The following is a 13,331-nucleotide window of genomic DNA, read 5'->3' as shown; positions in this document are numbered from 1 at the left end:
CCAATGGGCCTCGAAGTTGCACAGCCGGCGCACCGGGGTCTGGAGGTACTCAGTGAACTCGGAGGGAAAGTGATGCATACCCGAGAGGCTTAGGAGTCCTGAAAAGAGTACTTCCTTGAAAGTAAACATATAAGCAACTAAGAAGTCATGGAAAGAGCTGCCTGCCTCCGTTTCTGTGTGGCTACTAGGGACCTAACCTGGAGGCAACTTTTCACGTTGAGATTCCCTTTAGCTCTAGAGCTGGTCAGGCGGACCCCAACAGCGGCCAATGAAGCACCTGCTTTACACAGAGCAGACTCATATTATTTCCCGAAGCACTCTTACAGGGTTTACAGGCCTGCCAAAGGCAAGGAGTGTAAGGAGTCTTCAAGGCAGCGTCAATGCAGCCTTCAAAATGGGAAAGCAAGGCTAGCTCCAGCAGGCCCCCGTTTCCATGGGCACACTCAGCATACACCCCTGTGCTTTCTCACAAGCCCAAAGAGACACAGCTAACCCTGTGTTTCCTTCCCCGAATCAACTTCTCGAAGTGGGGTGTACTGCGTCAAGCGAACTGCCCCAACCAAGGTACGCTGCAGCTGCTCCTCTGGGCCTGTCGCTATTCAAAAGCCTGCAGTGCCACAGGAAGGACGGGACTTAAATTGCAGTAAGAACGCAAGCCGACTATCTCTGGGAGGCACGGTGACTTCAGGCAGGAGGTCCTAGGTGGAATGCGAAGCCGAGGGTTTCTCAGAGTTCAGCTCAGCCTAGGGCAATGCGAAAGACTTCGACGCCGTGTGGGATGTGCCAGAACGGTGTTCGTGAACGTGTGTGAGTGCTGAGGAAATTAAGCTGCTGCCAAAGAGAGTGCAGTGCGTTTCCCTACGCTCCGCGTACACAGAGGGGCTCTAAAGAGCTACGGGCCTGGATGTTGCTTAGCCGACCCAGGTGGGCCTGGTGACACTCAGTGTTCCTGCCGGGAGCAGGGTTCCCACGCCAGCCTCCTAGGTGTCCAGAAGACTCTGCTACCGTTGAAGGTACCCAGAGCCGAGGCCACCGCCTCCTGGAATCTGCTGCACGCCTCCGTTTCTGCTCGGAAAATCAGGGCCTTACTTCCAGGCCTCTGTTCATGCTGGGTGTGCCGTTAGCGACACTGCATGGTAAGATGCTGACTTCCTCCTCGAATAGAGTGCCTTCAGCCACGAGTTCCTCGAAGTATGCAAAGCACAGTGTTTTCTCATGGCAGCTCACACAAGGGCCATGGCAAAGTCGGACTCACCAGAAGTGCTGTCCTGAGGCTGTTCGAGGACTCTGGAAATGTAGCGCTGCTCAAGGAACGTACAGTGTGTTGCCCATTACTCGGCACGCAAGGAGGGCCTCCGAGGGATCAACCAATGGGCCTCGAAGTTACACAGCCGGCGCACCGGGGTCTGGAGGTACTCAGTGAACTCGGAGGAAAAGTGATGCATACCCGAGAGGCTTAGGAGTCCTGAAAAGAGTACTTCCTTGAAAGTAAACATATAAGCGACTAAGGAGTCATGGAAAGAGCTGCCTGCCTCCGTTTCTGTGTGGCTACTAGGGACCTAACCTGGAGGCAACTTTTCACGTTGAGATTCCCTTTAGCTCTAGAGCTGGTCAGGCGGACCCCAACAGCGGCCAATGAAGCACCTGCTTTACACAGAGCAGACTCATATTTTTTCCCGAAGCACTCTTACAGGGTTTACAGACCTGTCAAGATCAGGGAGTGTCAGGTGTCTTCAAGGCAGCGTCAATGCAGCCTTCAAAATGGGAAAGCAAGGCTAGCTCCAGCAGGCCCCCGTTTCCATGGGCACACTCAGCATACACCCCTGTGCTTTCTCACAAGCCCAAAGAGACACAGCTTACCCTGTGTTTCCTTCCCCGAATCAACTTCTCCAAGTGGGGTGTTCTGCATCAAGCGCACTGCCTCAACCAAGGAACGCCGCAGCTGCTCCTCTGGGCCTGGCGCTATTCAAAAGCCTGCAGTGCCACAGGAAGAACGGGACTTAAATTGCAGTAAGAACGCAAGCCGACTATCTCTGGGAGGCACGGTGACTTCAGGCAGGAGGTCCTAGGGGGAATGCGAAGCCGAGGGTTTCTCAGAGTTCAGCTCAGCCTAGGGCAATGCGAAAGACTTCGACGCCGTGTGGGATGTGCCAGAACGGTGTTAGTGAACGTGTGTGAGTGCTGAGGAAATTAAGCTGCTCCCAAAGAGAGTGCAGTGCGTTTCCCTACGCTCCGCGTACACAGAGGGGCTCTAAAGAGCTACGGGCCTGGATGTTTCTTAGCAGACCCAGGTGGGCCTGGCGACACTCAGTGTTCCTGGCGGGTGCAGGGTGCCCACGCCAGCCTCCTAGGTGTCCAGAAGACTCTGCTACCGTTGAAGGTACCCAGAGCCGAGGCCACCGCCTCCTGGAAACTGCTGCACGCCTCCGTTTCTGCTCGGAAAATCAGGGCCTTACTTCCAGGCCTGTGTTCATGCTGGGTGTGCCGTTAGCGACACTGCATGGTAAGATGCTGACTTCCTCCTCGAATAGAGTGACTTCAGCCACGAGTTCCTCGAAGTATGCAAAGCACAGTGTTTTCTCATGGCAGCTCACACAAGGGCCATGGCAAAGTCGGACTCACCAGAAGTGTTGTCCTGAGGCTGTTCGAGGACTCTGGAAATGTAGCGCTGCTCAAGGAACGTACAGTGTGTTGCCCATCACTCGGCACGCACAGAGGGCCTCCGAGGGATCAACCAATGGGCCTCGAAGTTGCACAGCCTGTGCACCGGGGTCTGTAGGTACTCAGTGAACTCGGAGGGAAAGTGATGCATACCCGAGAGGCTTAGGAGTCCTGAAAAGAGTACTTCCTTGAAAGTAAACATATAAGCGACTAAGAACTCATGGAAAGAGCTGCCTGCCTCCGTTTCTGTATGGCTACTAGGGACCTAACCTGGAGGCAACTTTTCACGTTGAGATTCCCTTTAGCTCTAGAGCTGGTCAGGCGGACCCCAACAGCGGCCAATGAAGCACCTGCTTTACAAAGAGCAGACTCATATTTTTTCCCGAAGCACTCTTACAGGGTTTACACGCCTGCCAAGGGCAAGGAGTGTAAGGTGTCTTCAAGGCAGCGTGAATGCAGCCTTCAAAATGGGAAAGCAAGGCTAGCTCCAGCAGGCCCCCGTTTCCATGGGCACACTCAGCATACACCCCTGTGCTTTCTCACAAGCCCAAAGAGACACAGCTTACCCTGTGTTTCCTTCCCCGAATCAACTTCTCCAAGTGGGGTGTTCTGCATCAAGCGCACTGCCCCAACCAAGGAACGCCGCAGCTGCTCCTCTGGGCCTGGCGCTATTCAAAAGCCTGCAGTGCCACAGGAAGAACGGGACTTAAATTGCAGTAAGAACGCAAGCCGACTATCTCTGGGAGGCACGGTGACTTCAGGCAGGAGGTCCTAGGGGGAATGCGAAGCCGAGGGTTTCTCAGAGTTCAGCTCAGCCTAGGGTAATGCGAAAGACTTCGACGCCGTGTGGGATGTGCCAGAACGGTATTCGTTAACGTGTATGAGTGCTGAGGAAATTAAGCTGCTGCCAAAGAGAGTGCAGTGCGTTTCCCTACGCTCCGCGTACACAGAGGGGCTCTAAAGAGCTACGGGCCTGGATGTTGCTTAGCAGACCCAGGTGGGCCTGGCGACACTCAGTGTTCCTGCCGGGAGCAGGGTACCCACGCCAGCCTCCTAGGTGTCTAGAAGACTCTGCTACCGTTGAAGGTACCCAGAGCCGAGGCCACCGCATCCTGGAAACTGCTGCACGCCTCCGTTTCTGCTCGGAAAATCAGGGCCTTACTTCCAGGCCTGTGTTCATGCTGGGTGTGCCGTTAGCGACACTGCATGGTAAGATGCTGACTTCCTCCTCGACTAGAGTGACTTCAGACACGAGTTCCTCGAAGTATGCAAAGCACAGTGTTTTCTCATGGCAGCTCACACAAGGGCCATGGCAAAGTCGGACTCAGCAGAAGTGTTGTCCTGAGGCTGTTCGTGGACTCTGGAAATGTAGCGCTGCTCAAGGAACGTACAGTTTGTTGCCCAGCACTCGGCACGCACAGAGGGCCTCCGAGAGATCAACCAATGGGCTTCGAAGTTGCACAGCCGGCGCACCGGGGTCTGGAGGTACTCAGTGAACTCGGAGGGAAAGTGATGCATACCCGAGAGGCTTAGGAGTCCTGAAAAGAGTACTTCCTTGAAAGTAAACATAAAAGCGACTAAGAAATCATGGAAAGAGCTGCCTGCCTCCGTTTCTGTATGGCTACTAGGGACCTAACCTGGAGGCAACTTTTCACGTTGAGATTCCCTTTAGCTCTAGAGCTGGTCAGGCGGACCCCAACAGCGGCCAATGAAGCACCTGCTTTACACAGAGCAGACTCATATTTTTTCCCGAAGCACTCTTACAGGGTTTACAGGCCTGCCAAGGGCAAGGAGTGTAAGGTGTCTTCAAGGCAGCGTGAATGCAGCCTTCAAAATGGGAAAGCAAGGCTAGCTCCAGCAGGCCCCCGTTTCCATGGGCACACTCAGCATACACCCCTGTGCTTTCTCACAAGCCCAAAGAGACACAGCTTACCCTGTGTTTCCTTCCCCGAATCAACTTCTCCAAGTGGGGTGTTCTGCATCAAGCGCACTGCCCCAACCAAGGAACGCCGCAGCTGCTCCTCTGGGCCTGGCGCTATTCAAAAGCCTGCACTGCCACAGGAAGAACGGGACTTAAATTGCAGTAAGAACGCAAGCCGACTATCTCTGGGAGGCACGGTGACTTCAGGCAGGAGGTCCTAGGGGGAATGCGAAGCCGAGGGTTTCTCAGAGTTCAGCTCAGCCTAGGGCAATGCGAAAGACTTCTACGCCGTGTGGGATGTGCCAGAACGGTGTTCGTGAACGTGTGTGAGTGCTGAGGAAATTAAGCTGCTCCCAAAGAGAGGGGAGCGCGTTTCCCTCGCTCCGCGTACACAGAGGGGCTCTAAAGAGCTACGGGCCTGGATGTTGCTTAGCAGACCCAGGTGGGCCTGGCGACACTCAGTGTTCCTGCCGGGAGCAGGGTGCCCACGCCAGCCTCCTAGGTGTCCAGAAGACTCTGCTACCGTTGAAGGTACCCAGAGCCGAGGCCACCGCCTCCTGGAAACTGCTGCACGCCTCCGTTTCTGCTCGGAAAATCAGGGCCTTACTTCCAAGCCTGTGTTCATGCTGGGTGTGCCGTTAGCGACACTGCATGGTAAGATGCTGACTTCCTCCTCGAATAGAGTGACTTCAGCCACGAGTTCCTCGAAGTATGCAAAGCACAGTGTTTTCTCATGGCAGCTCACACAAGGGCCATGGCAAAGTCGGACTCACCAGAAGTGTTGTCCTGAGGCTGTTCGACGACTCTGGAAATGTAGCGCTGCTCAAGGAACGTACAGTGTGTTGCCCATCACTCGGCACGCACAGAGGGCCTCCGAGGGATCAACCAATGGGCCTCGAAGTTACACAGCCGGCGCACCGGGGTCTGGAGGTACTCAGTGAACTCGGAGGGAAAGTGATGCATACCCGAGAGGCTTAGGAGTCCTGAAAAGAGTACTTCCTTGAAAGTAAACATAAAAGCGACTAAGAAATCATGGAAAGAGCTGCCTGCCTCCGTTTCTGTATGGCTACTAGGGACCTAACCTGGAGGCAACTTTTCACGTTGACATTCCCTTTAGCTCTAGAGCTGGTCAGGCGGACCCCAACAGCGGCCAATGAAGCACCTGCTTTACACAGAGCAGACTCATATTTTTTCCCGAAGCACTCTTACAGGGTTTACAGGCCTGCCAAGGGCAAGGAGTGTAAGGTGTCTTCAAGGCAGCGTGAATGCAGCCTTCAAAATGGGAAAGCAAGGCTAGCTCCAGCAGGCCCCCGTTTCCATGGGCACACTCAGCATACACCCCTGTGCTTTCTCACAAGCCCAAAGAGACACAGCTTACCCTGTGTTTCCTTCCCCGAATCAACTTCTCGAAGTGGGGTGTTCTGCATCAAGCGCACTGCCCCAACCAAGGAACGCCGCAGCTGCTCCTCTGGGCCTGGCGCTATTCAAAAGCCTGCAGTGCCACAGGAAGAACGGGACTTAAATTGCAGTAAGAACGCAAGCCGACTATCTCTGGGAGGCACGGTGACTTCAGGCAGGAGGTCCTAGGGGGAATGCGAAGCCTAGGGTTTCTCAGAGTTCAGCTCAGCCTAGGGCAATGCGAAAGACTTCGACGCCGTGTGGGATGTGCCAGAACGGTGTTCGTGAACGTGTGTGAGTGCTGAGGAAATTAAGCTGCTCCCAAAGAGAGGGGAGCACGTTTCCCTCGCTCCGCGTACACAGAGGGGCTCTAAAGAGCTACGGGCCTGGATGTTGCTTAGCAGACCCAGGTGGGCCTGGCCACACTCAGTGTTCCTGCCGGGAGCAGGGTGCCCACGCCAGCCTCCTAGGTGTCCAGAAGACTCTGCTACCGTTGAAGGTACCCAGAGCCGAGGCCACCGCCTCCTGGAAACTGCTGCACGCCTCCGTTTCTGCTCGGAAAATCAGGGCCTTACTTCCAGGCCTCTGTTCATGCTGGGTGTGCCGTTAGCGACACTGCATGGTAAGATGCTGACTTCCTCCTCGAATAGAGTGACTTCAGCCACGAGTTCCTCGAAGTATGCAAAGCACAGTGTTTTCTCATGGCAGCTCACACAAGGGCCATGGCAAAGTCGGACTCACCAGAAGTGTTGTCCTGAGGCTGTTCGAGGACTCTGGAAATGTAGCGCTGCTCAAGGAACGTACAGTGTGTTGCCCATTACTCGGCACGCACAGAGGGCCTCCGAGGGATCAACCAATGGGCCTCGAAGTTACACAGCCGGCGCACCGGGGTCTGGAGGTACTCAGTGAACTCGGAGGGAAAGTGATGCATACCCGAGAGGCTTAGGAGTCCTGAAAAGAGTACTTCCTTGAAAGTAAACATATAAGCGATTAAGAACTCATGGAAACTGCGGCCTTCCTCCCTTTCTGCACGGCTTCTAAGTGCCTAACCTGGAGGCAACTTTTCACGTTGAGATTCCCTTAGCTCTAGAGCTGGTTAGGCGGACCCCAACAGCGGCCAATGAAGCACCTGCTTTACACAGAGCAGACTCATATTTTTTCCCGAAGCACTCTTACAGGGTTTACAGGCCTGTCAAGATCAGGGAGTGTCAGGTGTCTTCAAGGCAGCGTGAATGCAGCCTTCAAAATGGGAAAGCAAGGCTAGCTCCAGCAGGCCCCCGTTTCCATGGGCACACTCAGCATACACCCCTGTGCTTTCTAACAAGCCCAAAGAGACACAGCTTACCCTGTGTTTCCTTCCCCGAATCAACTTCTCCAAGTGGGGTGTTCTGCATCAAGCGAACTGCCCCAACCAAGGAACGCCGCAGCTGCTCCGCTGGGCCTGGCGCTATTCAAAAGCCTGCAGTGCACAGGAAGAACGGGACTTAAATTGCAGTAAGAACGCAAGCCGACTATCTCTGGGAGGCACAGTGACTTCAGGCAGGAGGTCCTGGGGGAATGCGAAGCCGAGGGTTTCTCAGAGTTCAGCTCAGCCTAGGGTAATGCGAAAGACTTCGACGCCGTGTGGGATGTTCCAGAACGGTGTTCGTGAACGTGTGTGAGTGCTGAGGAAATTAAGCTGCTCCCAAAGAGAGTGCAGTGCGTTTCCCTACGCTCCGCGTACACAGAGGGGCTCTAAAGAGCTACGGGCCTGGATGTTGCTTAGCAGACCCAGGTGGGCCTGGCGACACTCAGTGTTCCTGCCGGGAGCAGGATGCCCACGCCAGCCTCCTAGGTGTCCAGAAGACTCTGCTACCGTTGAAGGGACCCAGAGCCGAGGCCACCGCCTCCTGGAAACTGCTGCACGCCTCCGTTTCTGCTCGGAAAATCAGGGCCTTACTTCCAGGCTTGTGTTCATGCTGGGTGTGCCGTTAGCGACACTGCATGGTAAGATGCTGACTTCCTCCTCGAATAGAGTGACTTCAGCCACGAGTTCCTCGAAGTATGCAAAGCACAGTGTTTTCTCATGGCAGCTCACACAAGGGCCATGGCAAAGTCGGACTCACCAGAAGTGTTGTCCTGAGGCTGTTCGAGGACTCTGGAAATGTAGCGCTGCTCAAGGAACGTACAGTGTGTTGCCCATCACTCGGCACGCACAGAGGGCCTCCGAGGGGTCAACCAATGGACCTCGAAGTTACACAGCCGGCGCACCGGGGTCTGGAGGTACTCAGTGAACTCGGAGGGAAAGTGATGCATACCCGAGAGGCTTAGGAGTCCTGAAAAGAGTACTTCCTTGAAAGTAAACATATAAGCGATTAAGAACTCATGGAAACTGCGGCCTTCCTCCCTTTCTGCACGGCTACTAAGTGCCTAACCTGGAGGCAACTTTTCACGTTGAGATTCCCTTAGCTCTAGAGCTGGTTAGGCGGACCCCAACAGCGGCCAATGAAGCACCTGCTTTACACAGAGCAGACTCATATTTTTTCCCGAAGCACTCTTACAGGGTTTACAGGCCTGTCAAGATCAGGGAGTGTCAGGTGTCTTCAAGGCAGCGTGAATGCAGCCTTCAAAATGGGAAAGCAAGGCTAGCTCCAGCAGGCCCTCGTTTCCATGGGCACACTCAGCATACACCCCTGTGCTTTCTAACAAGCCCAAAGAGACACAGCTTACCCTGTGTTTCCTTCCCCGAATCAACTTCTCCAAGTGGGGTGTTCTGCATCAAGCGAACTGCCCCAACCAAGGAACGCCGCAGCTGCTCCGCTGGGCCTGGCGCTATTCAAAAGCCTGCAGTGCACAGGAAGAACGGGACTTAAATTGCAGTAAGAACGCAAGCCGACTATCTCTGGGAGGCACAGTGACTTCAGGCAGGAGGTCCTGGGGGAATGCGAAGCCGAGGGTTTCTCAGAGTTCAGCTCAGCCTAGGGTAATGCGAAAGACTTCGACGCCGTGTGGGATGTTCCAGAACGGTGTTCGTGAACGTGTGTGAGTGCTGAGGAAATTAAGCTGCTCCCAAAGAGAGTGCAGTGCGTTTCCCTACGCTCCGCGTACACAGAGGGGCTCTAAAGAGCTACGGGCCTGGATGTTGCTTAGCAGACCCAGGTGGGCCTGGAGACACTCAGTGTTCCTGCCGGGAGCAGGGTGCCCACGCCAGCCTCCTAGGTGTCCAGAAGACTCTGCTACCGTTGAAGGGACCCAGAGCCGAGGCCACCGCCTCCTGGAAACTGCTGCACGCCTCCGTTTCTGCTCGGAAAATCAGGGCCTTACTTCCAGGCTTGTGTTCATGCTGGGTGTGCCGTTAGCGACACTGCATGGTAAGATGCTGACTTCCTCCTCGAATAGAGTGACTTCAGCCACGAGTTCCTCGAAGTATGCAAAGCACAGTGTTTTCTCATGGCAGCTCACACAAGGGCCATGGCAAAGTCGGACTCACCAGAAGTGTTGTCCTGAGGCTGTTCGAGGACTCTGGAAATGTAGCGCTGCTCAAGGAACGTACAGTGTGTTGCCCATCACTCGGCACGCACAGAGGGCCTCCGAGGGGTCAACCAATGGACCTCGAAGTTACACAGCCGGCGCACTGGGGTCTGGAGGTACTCAATGAACTCGGAGGGAAAGTGATGCATACCCGAGAGGCTTAGGAGTCCTGAAAAGAGTACTTCCTTGAAAGTAAACATATAAGCAACTAAGAAGTCATGGAAAGAGCTGCCTACCTCCGTTTCTGTGTGGCTACTAGGGACCTAACCTGGAGGCAACTTTTCACGTTGAGATTCCCTTTAGCTCTAGAGCTGGTCAGGCGGACCCCAACAGCGGCCAATGAAGCACCTGCTTTACACAGAGCAGACTCATATTTTTTCCCGAAGCACTCTTACAGGGTTTACAGGCCTGCCAAGGGCAAGGAGTGTAAGGTGTCTTCAAGGCAGCGTGAATGCAGCCTTCAAAATGGGAAAGCAAGGCTAGCTCCAGCAGGCCACCGTTTCCATGGGCACACTCAGCATACACCCCTGTGCTTTCTCACAAGCCCAAAGAGACACAGCTTACCCTGTGTTTCCTTCCCCGAATCAACTTCTCGAAGTGGGGTGTTCTGCATTAAGCGAACTGCCCCAAACAAGGAACGCCGCAGCTGCTCCTCTGGGCCTGGCGCTATTCAAAAGCCTGCAGTGCCACAGGAAGAACGGGACTTAAATTGCAGTAAGAACGCAAGCCGACTATCTCTGGGAGGCACGGTGACTTCAGGCAGGAGGTCCTAGGGGGAATGCGAAGCCGAGGGTTTCTCAGAGTTCAGCTCAGCCTAGGGTAATGCGAAAGACTTCGACGCCGCGTGGGATGTGCCAGAACGGTATTCATGAACGTGCATGAGCGCTGAGGAAATTAAGCTGCTGCCAAAGAGAATGCAGTTCGTTTCCCTACGCTCCGCGTACACAGAGGGGCTCTAAAGAGCTACGGGCCTGGATGTTGCTTAGCAGACCCAGGTGGGCCTGGCGACACTCAGTGTTCCTGCCAGGAGCAGGGTGGCCACGCCAGCCTCCTAGGTGTCCAGAAGACTCTCCTGCCGTTGAAGGTACCCAGAGCCGAAGCCACCGCCCACTGGAAACAGCTGCACTCCTCCCCTTCTGCACGGAAAATCAGGGCCTTATTTCCAGGCCTCTGTTCATGCTGGGTGTGCCGTTAGCGACACTGCATGGTAAGATGCTGACTTCCTCCTCGAGCAGCGTGACTTCAGCCACGAGTTCTTCGAAGTATGCCAAGCACAGTGTTTTCTCATGGCAGCTCACACAAGGGCCATGGCAAAGTCGGACTCACCAGAAGTGTTGTCCTGAAGCTGTTCGAGGACTCTGGAAATGTAGCTCTCCTCAAGGAACGTACAGTGTGTTGCCCATCACTCGGCACGCACAGAGGGTCTCCGAGGGATCAACGAATGGGCCTCGAAGTTGCACAGCCGGCCCACAGGGGTCTGGAGGTACTCAGTGAACTCGGAGGGAAAGTGATGCATACCGGAGAGGCTTAGGAGTCCTGAAAAGAGTACTTCCTTGAAAGTAAACATATAAGCAACTAAGAAGTCATATACAGAGCTGCCTGCCTCCGTTTCTGTGTGGCTACTAGGGACCTAACCTGGAGGCAACTTTTCACGTTGAGATTCCCTTTAGCTCTAGAGCTGGTTAGGAGGACCACAACAGCGGCCAATGAATCACCTGCTTTACAAAGAGCAGACTCATATTTTTTCCCGAAGCACTCTTACAGGGTTTACAGGCCTGTCAAGAGCAGGGAGTGTAAGGTGTCTTCAAGGCAGCGTGAATGCCGCCTTCAAAATGGGAAAGCAAGGCTAGCTCCAGCAGGCCCCCGTTTCCATGGGCACACTCAGCATACACCCCTGTGCTTTCTCACAAGCCCAAAGAGACACAGCTTACCCTGTGTTTCCTTCCCCGAATCAACTTCTCCAAGTGGGGTGTTCTGCATCAAGCGCACTGCCCCAACCAAGGAACGCCGCAGCTGCTCCTCTGGGCCTGGCGCTATTCAAAAGCCTGCAGTGCCACAGGAAGAACGGGACTTAAATTGCAGTAAGAACGCAAGCCGACTATCTCTGGGAGGCACGGTGACTTCAGGCAGGAGGTCCTAGGGGGAATGCGAAGCCGAGGGTTTCTCAGAGTTCAGCTCAGCCTAGGGCAATGCGAAAGACTTCAAGCCGTGTGGGATGTGCCAGAACGGTGTTCGTGAACGTGTGTGAGTGCTGAGGAAATTAAGCTGCTCCCAAAGAGAGTGCAGCGCGTTTCCCTACGCTCCGCGTACACAGAGGGGCTCTAAAGAGCTACGGGCCTGGATGTTGCTTAGCAGACCCAGGTGGGCCTGGCGACACTCAGTGTTCCTGCCGGGAGCAGGGTGCCCACGCCAGCCTCCTAGGTGTCCAGAAGACTCTGCTACCGTTGAAGGTACCCAGAGCCGAGGCCACCGCCTCCTGGAAACTGCTGCACGCCTCCGTTTCTGCTCGGAAAATCAGGGCCTTACTTCCAGGCCTGTGTTCATGCTGGGTGTGCCGTTAGCGACACTGCATGGTAAGATGCTGACTTCCTCCTCGAATAGAGTGACTTCAGCCACGAGTTCCTCGAAGTATGCAAAGCACAGTGTTTTCTCATGGCAGCTCACACAAGGGCCATGGCAAAGTCGGACTCACCAGAAGTGTTGTCCTGAGGCTGTTCGAGGACTCTGGAAATGTAGCGCTGCTCAAGGAACGTACAGTGTGTTGCCCATCACTCGGCACGCACAGAGGGCCTCCGAGGGATCAACCAATGGGCCTCGAATTTGCACAGCCTGTGCACCGGGGTCTGTACGTACTCAGTGAACTCGGAGGGAAAGTGATGCATACCCGAGAGGCTTAGGAGTCCTGAAAAGAGTACTTCCTTGAAAGTAAACATATAAGCGACTAAGAACTCATGGAAACAGCGGCCTTCCTCCTTTCTGCACGGCTACTAAGGGCCTAACCTGGAGGCAACTTTTCACGTTGAGATTCCCTTTAGCTCTAGAGCTGGTCAGGCGGACCCCAACCGCGGCCAATGAAGCACCTGCTTTACACAGAGCAGACTCATATTTTTTCCTGAAGCACTCTTACAGGGTTTACAGGCCTGCCAAGGGCAAGGAGTGTAAGGTGTCTTCAAGGCAGCGTGAATGCAGCCTTCAAAATGGGAAAGCAAGGCTAGCTCCAGCAGGCCCCCGTTTCCATGGGCACACTCAGCATACACCCCTGTGCTTTCTCACAAGCCCAAAGAGACACAGCTTACCCTGTGTTTCCTTCCCCGAATCAACTTCTCCAAGTGGGGTGTTCTGCATCAAGCGCACTGCCCCAACCAAGGAACGCCGCAGCTGCTCCTCTGGGCCTGGCGCTATTCAAAAGCCTGCAGTGCCACAGGAAGAACGGGACTTAAATTGCAGTAAGAACGCAAGCCGACTATCTCTGGGAGGCACGGTGACTTCAGGCAGGAGGTCCTAGGGGGAATGCGAAGCCGAGGGTTTCTCAGAGTTCAGCTCAGCCTAGGGCAATGCGAAAGACTTCGAGCCGTGTGGGATGTGCCAGAACGGTGTTCGTGAACGTGTGTGAGTGCTGAGGAAATTAAGCTGCTCCCAAAGAGAGTGCAGCGCGTTTCCCTACGCTCCGCGTACACAGAGGGGCTCTAAAGAGCTACGGGCCTGGATGTTGCTTAGCAGACCCAGGTGGGCCTGGCGACACTCAGTGTTCCTGCCGGGAGCAGGGTGCCCACGCCAGCCTCCTAGGTGTCCAGAAGACTCTGATACCGTTGAAGGTACCCAGAGCCGAGGCCACCGCCTC

The sequence above is a fragment of the Delphinapterus leucas genome, chromosome 11, assembly GCF_059928025.1.
Source record: "Delphinapterus leucas isolate spDelLeu-1000000601 "Yukka" chromosome 11, BTC_Dleu_Yukka2, whole genome shotgun sequence".
Classification (NCBI taxonomy): Eukaryota; Metazoa; Chordata; class Mammalia; order Artiodactyla; family Monodontidae; genus Delphinapterus; species Delphinapterus leucas.
The sequence above is the reverse complement of the archived record's forward strand: the minus strand, read 5'-3'. Positions refer to the sequence as shown.